The sequence below is a fragment of the Vanellus vanellus genome (genome assembly GCF_965231255.1).
Source record: "Vanellus vanellus genome assembly, chromosome: 12".
Taxonomy (NCBI): domain Eukaryota; kingdom Metazoa; phylum Chordata; class Aves; order Charadriiformes; family Charadriidae; genus Vanellus; species Vanellus vanellus.
Genome location: NC_138917.1, coordinates 1802300 through 1809540, shown reverse-complemented (window position 1 = coordinate 1809540; position 7241 = coordinate 1802300).

Below are 7241 nucleotides of genomic sequence, written 5' to 3'. Positions count from 1 at the left end.
CCTTTAACGGTGCTGGGAACCAGCCAAGACTGTGGGTTATATTTCTTTTGAAAGAATCCTGTATAATGAAGCACGCTGAAAAATATGCAGAGAGACTGACAGCAGTGTTTATTTTATTCATGGCACTACATTTATTCAGAGAACAGAGGGGGGGAAAAAGCCCTGAACCGAGAAAAAAGGTAGTCTTCTTCCAATAAACCCATAAAAACACACGGGCCTGGAACAGAAGGTCAGAAAACACTGGTTCCCTCTGCCTGCGTGGGCATGGTCATGCTGCCCCTGCGATAGACGGTATTTTTACAGCACGAGCTGGAGCGTGTAGGGTACAGCAGGCCTTTGGAGGGAAAAAGCTGATTTTTATTTTTTGAGGAGCTGGGAAGCTGAAGGGGAGGATGAAAAATTGTATAAACCGTGTTTTATAAGCAAAGTTTTAAAGGTCCCTTAGCAGGCTTAAAAAAAAAAAAAAAATGAAGTACACTCACTACATTCCTTCTTTCCATGGATGAAATGGGCCAGCGAAAACAACTGACCTCAACTGCTTTAATGCTGTGTTTGTTGTTAACGTAACCAAACCAATCCGTCCCCTGCACTTCTGGTGGGGAATTGAAAATGTTAAAAAGTTCATTTTTTAATTATCCTTCTGCATTTGCTTTACTTACAGCTATTGCTGACATGACAACAGTTCAAAGAATATTCCTTTTTTGCAGCAGCACTTAATTCCTCCGTATGACAAAACTTTATATTCAGCTAATTTGGCTCATTCCCTTGCAGAGTACTTCTTTAGTTACACGGGTCTTCTACATGTGAGGGAAAGTTTTGGCTTTTTTTTTTTTTTTTCTTTCTTTCTTTTTTTTAAACAGGAAAAATCATTTCAAGTCTTCCATCCCTGGCTATAAACTCAGGGCAGGCACATGGCCCCAACTCTACAGAGCCCATACACAGCGGAACTAATAAATCCTGATTCCTTGCAGACTTAGTCTTCTCTTCCCACCTTCCTCACCTCACCCCTTCCTCCGAGCCCAACGACCCAGCACCCTCCCGAGGGTCCCTTTCCACACACGGCAGGCTTAGCTCCCATTTACGTCCTCCAACTCCTGCCTGAGCGAAAAAAGCAAGTGCTCCGCCAGGTTCCATCCGCGCAGACCGGCAGATTTTTGTTTGGCCCGTCTTGCCTACGAACTAGCCAAACTTCCTTGGCAATCCCTGCCTAAAGCAGAGGAAATCTTTGGATTTAGCGTCTCCACCAAGCCACAAATTTTCATGCAACTGGTATTAAGTCAGCTATCTGCGAGGTCTTTCTTGTTACCGAAGTTGGCAAAAAGATTCAAGTTATTTACGAGGAGGGGATAATAGGGCAGAGCACAAATGCAAAAGCAGGGGAAACCGTGCTAAAAATATTTTACATACAACAGCATTCTCTTAATAGTTGTGTTCAGATAAAAGGTGACTCAGAGAGATTTCGACAGGCTTTTGCTAAATTTGAAATATTTCAGATCCTGCCGATTTCACTGGCAGTTTCTCAGCCCACCAAAACAGCATTGCAAGCTATTGGTCAAAACATCCTACTACAGCTAGTTAAACAGTTGCTAATTATAGCTGCCTACTGACAATCCAGTATTATTCTGGGGCCTGTGTGCTTTTCCCAGGAAAATAAACCTGTGTGTAACAGCTCCGGTTTGCGACACACACAAATTTCAGGATTAATTCAGTAACCCCAAGCTCTTACACCTATCAGTGGCTAATAGAGCACTTGCTTGTCTCCCAGCCAGCCCATCACACCAGGGGCTTCTACCCGAGGGGCTCCTCAGCCGCCAGCTGCTGTGCTGGGTCGCACAGGGAGATTACAGCACAGACGAGAAAGTCTGTGTCACACTGCTTTCTGACCTCCACACCTGAGCTAGATAAACCCAGTTCTGGGTTTGGCTGGAGGTACCAAGAGCTCTCCCCTGCCCTTTTGCCTTTGTTTTGGATTTAAGAGATTTTCTCTGCAGTCAGTGATTGATCTTTAATCAAAGGGAATTTTTTCTACTTCTCCCTCTCTGCCTATGTAACTTAAGTTTTTTAGTAACTTAAGTCTTTTAGACCATCTGAAAATTTTGAACCTCCTCACTTTCTAATAATCTCCAAAGCATAGTCAGCATACCAAGTCTTCATGGATAATCATTTGATTCCTCTGGAAAAAAGAGGTTTTAATTTGATAGTACTTAGTAATTTATTATCAGTGTAGAACAGTTTTTATTGATCAACCAAGCAACATTCATTGTAGAATCATAACGTTATCATAGAATCATAGAATGGTTTGGGTTGGAAGAGACCTTGAAGGTCATCTAGTTCCCACCTCCCCCCAGCCCAGGTTGCTCCAAGCCCTGTCCAACTTGGCCTTGAACACCCCCAGGGATGGGGCAGCCACAGTTTCTTGGGGCACCCTGCGCCAGGGGCTCACCACCCGCACAGGAAAGAATTTCTTCGCACTATCTGATCTAAATCGAGGTGATCTGGTCCAAGCATCAGCAGCCATCTCCATCTTTTCAGTGGTCTTATTCCCTCTCTTCCATAAATTAACTCCATTCTAATGCTGCCATTTCCTTCCCTCTCCAAAAGGAAACTCCCAATTTTTTGGAAGGTTGTCAACCTGGTAAGCTGAGTGCTAGAGATTTACAATTGCACGTTTCCTTTTCTCAAGAACTTCAATATTTTACTGCACATTCTTGCGAACATTAATGCAAGCCTAGCACCTTTTGGTTGCTACCACCTTTCTGGAATCTTTGGAAGGATTTTTTCTTGTTTTTAAGCATTTGGCAAGTCTGAGATAAGGATGCCATTTTTACACATGTCAAAGCTACACTGAATGTTATAACAAACAAGTACCAACACTTTCATTAGTGAATATTCATATTGAAAAATCAAACACTTTTCAAAGGCAGCTCCTGCAACCTAATTCAGCTTCCGTGTGCGCATATACAACAGTTTTCTTTTAGCACTGGACATCGCTATTTCAGCTTTTGCTCGAAAGAAAGGGACCACAGTGTCTTAATTAAGACAACTCAAAATCAGAAAGAAAGCAAGCTTAACCCATATTAACAAAATTCTTAGAACTGAATGAAACTGCTTTTGTTTGGGGGAAACTCAGCAATTCACTCTTTGAAAGATACTTAACCTAAAAAAAAAAAAAATCATCTGCCAAACAAGAATTCCGAAGGGACGATGACAAGCAACGCATACAGCACCTTGCAATGGCTCAGTAAGCAGCATTACCTACAGGCATCGATCCCAACTCTGCCACCTTCTGGGCTTGGAACGTTCCCTCTCCAGAAACCTTCAGCAAAGCACAGTGATAATTCATTAACAGGGCGCGAAGGAGCGTTTTCTTCAGATAAGAAGTGACAACTAGCAACGCTGATTCTGCCACATAGTAAGTCTGCAAAGGCAACAGAAAAAATTAATTGCCTCCCGTGTTCACGGCGTCATCTTACAGACCTCTTGCATGTGGCCATCAGCATGGTGTCAACATAAGCCCCCAGTGACACCAGGTCTCTGACTCCCAATACCAGACCGCAACCCAAATGATGACACAGCCGTTTCAGAGGGCAACGGTGCTACACGGCAACTTATGCTGACACGTCACATCTTATGCATCTGTCATTTCTAAGCAATGTCAGCACCATGCTCTTCAGTGCGTTGCTGTATTTGGCAAAAGAAATGTCTGAGGTGCTGCTACTCATATTTTTTTTAAGCCCGTTTAAAGCAGAATTAGGTGCCCCGTGCTGAAGATTTACAGAGACGTGTGTGATTTGGAAGCATTTTAACACCACACTTATACTACCACCTGTAAATCACTTCATTTGAGAAAATTAACTTCCTTGAGCTTTTTAAAAGCATTTGAATTTCAAGAGGCAGTGATGTGCATGTGCGATCGGAGCTTGCTTCATTCCACTTTCCCAGAGCAAAGCCAGCGTGCCAGACGAGACACTGCCCTCGCCTGCGCTGCTGCAACGGCCCTTTGCGAACCACAGTTACATTTGACTGCAGAGACTTGGGATGTTTGTGAAACCAGAGCCACGTGGCGACCCAAAGCATTAGTTCAGATCGTTGGCTTTCTTCAGTATTTGGGCCCACAGTATCTTCTCCACACAGCGTGAGTGGATCAGAGGCGTAGTAAGCAATTATTAGGAAAGCTGTAGCAGAACAGGCTGCAAGTTTTATGTCAATACTTCCTCGAAGGGGAAACTGAATTCCAGCAAAAGTGCTTCTGGAATTAAACTGCCTCTATCCTATGAATATATTATTTATTTTTTTTTTAATTAAAAAGACCAAGTAACAGACGGGTTCTGCTTCTGGCACTAAGTGTTCAATTTAGATATTCCATGCAGCTCTACATACAGACCCAGACAACCAGAGTCTGGTTTAGGTCATCAATAACCACCTAATAATCTACAGCCTTTCCCTTGTATGTCTTTGAACTACAAAGACTCAGAAACTGATGATTTTATTCAAGCAAAAGGTTCTTATCTGAGAAGCTAATTCCCTAACAAAATCCTGCCATGGCTGAAAAGCCAGAGGGGTTACCACCACCATCTGGAACAGTACAGGCACTTGGAAGAGCAGCCTAGAGCCCCTTAGCATAATGTTTGCAGACCAAGACCTTATTATCCCATTTTTTTGGTTTTGTTTTTATATCTGGACATACTTTGATTTCAAAAAAACAAATTGCATTTGAACAGCAGCAAAGTAAACACAGTTACAAGGGTGTTCTTCCATTTCCATCCAGTTACATCTTTCTGAAGAAAGTAATTTTCAACTTCAGCACATCTGAAGTCTTCATTTTATTTCCTCCCAAATTAACATAATAGATAATTCTGTTCATGTATTCATATAATATTTTCTAAATCCCACCTTAAAGAACTAAAACTAATTCTTTATATTAATGAACTCATTAAAACATAAAGCTTTATGGCAGTTCTAAAACAACAGTTGTTTCACGGCCTCATAAAGACTCACTTCTAGAGAAACTGTATTTTAGAACCCAAAAGCTTAGTTAATTTGTATTTCAGAGGCAGGGGGACTCAAGATACATTAATAACTACAACTTCAACCTACACAGGGGAGTATATAGGCATCTGTTAAAGTAACAACAAAGTAAACAAGTAGAATCCTCATTAAGTCAGTCTACTCTTTCTACGCTCCCTGGGAAGAACTTGTTACACCCACCGAAGGGAGAAAACTTGGCTTGGCTACTGGCAGAGAAGAGGCATTTGCACCACTCAAGCAATTTACCCCTTAAACTTGTAAACTGGATTTTAATCCTGCAAATTTATTTAGAACCAGTGCTCTGCTTGGATACAGAATTCCACAAAATAGATGAGAAGTTTTACAACTTAACCTGGGCAAATAGACACTGTTACCCCATTCTCATGGAATACATTCAACTGCACCAGCCCCAGTTCTGCTGCCGTAACCGCCTACGTGTGATCTGTCAGGAGTGCACCTCTCCCTGCAATCGCAGCTGTACCACCTTCGCTGTACTGACACGGGGTGCACGCTCCGAACTCCGGAGGGGAGCTGCACGAGCAAAGGCCGGTACAACAACTCCAAGAAGGAAGTTGTCTTTAGGGTACACAACTGTACAAAACATACCTATTTTTCCTGTTCACAGAACTCGCTACTATTCTGCTCCCACCGAAACAGCTCTAGAAGGGCGATCTTACAAACAAAACAAAAAAAAAAGCACAGCATAAAGCAGTCTGGATTCGTGTTTATTGAAGCCAGTAATTAAAGACGTCCTCATTTTGCCAGCACTAGAAAGCAAGATTCCACATGACTGCATACTGCACCTGGTTAAAGCCATACAACTGGACTAAGGTTTGTTTCATACATGTGCAGTCCTAATTGTAAGTTGGAAAAAAAAAAACAATAAACTTAGTATACAGGACAGTGAACTTTCATTTACAGCATGTATATTGTTAAGTTCATGATGTACAGAGCAGTCACTTTCAACGTAGTTAAATTAAATAAAATACGAAATTCTGTTCAGTTTAAACATTTTTTTAAATGCCAATAAAAAAAGTGCAAACTTAAAATCAAGCAGCATAACCACAGCATTTTTATGGAGGGCCAATCTTTAAACTTTTCTATTTGCTTCAAGTTGAATGCTTTCATCTTTTGTTTTCTCAGTTTAAACATGAACAGTAGATGCAGTCACTATAATGCATATAAATATAGTCATATAATAGTTTAAACAGTCTACCATACAAGTGTATCTGCAAATAAAACGAAGTTTCACTTGAAAATGTAAAGGCTGTTTGCAATTTGGCCTTTGGTTCCAATGCTTGAAGACACCAGAATAACAACTGTGCAGCTCACCAAAGTTGACAGACTTTGGCAACCACGGGATGCTACATTACTTACAACTTCCTTTCAAGAAACTAGGAGCATTCACTTGCGATTAGAAACCGGAAATCTGGTTCCATTTTGTCAGAAGCGTCTTTCTGCAAAGCTGGTAAGTTATCATATGTTAGCAGGTTTGATCCATTTTAGTAGATTTAACATTTTTATTGACCTGGAAAATACTTCAATTTTAAGTTGTAGCCACATTGCTAGAGAAAGTGCTTATCAGGTTAGATGACAAAAAAAAATGCAGTTTCAGACTGAGGTTTTCAAACTATATCCCATTACGATCAGACACTTTTTCCATTTTCCTGTCGAGTTTGTGATGGTTTAGTCTCCAGTCTCAGTGTCAGGAGGACAGTGTGTAATTACTTCTTCTGGTGCAGTAACTTGCAGCTGGCACCCGGGACACCAGAAGTACATCCACATGACCCATCAGCCATCCACAGTCTTAGTCTCACTCTTAGCTAAACAACTGTATAACTTCAGGTCATACCATTTATTAAAAAACGTAAAAAAAAAAAAATAAAATATTTTTGACAAAAAAACTGGCACAAATAACATACTCATGTTAATGTTTGTCGAAGAGGCAAGTAAATACTCTTAGCTTTCTAGATAATGTTTCGACAGACTTACAAGAACAGCCTCTTGATGCAACGCAGTTAACATCCAGTACTGTGTTAGTGGTCAGTCTAATTCTGTATATTTAAGTAGCAATATATATTAGGGAAGTTATATCCAGACATCAGATTTAGTACAACAAGTTCAATAAAAAGTAAACTCTGCGTAATTCAAATTGTGGTTTTTTCCCTTCAGCGTTAAGAGCACAGAATATGCTTGGTATTTTTAATTTATGG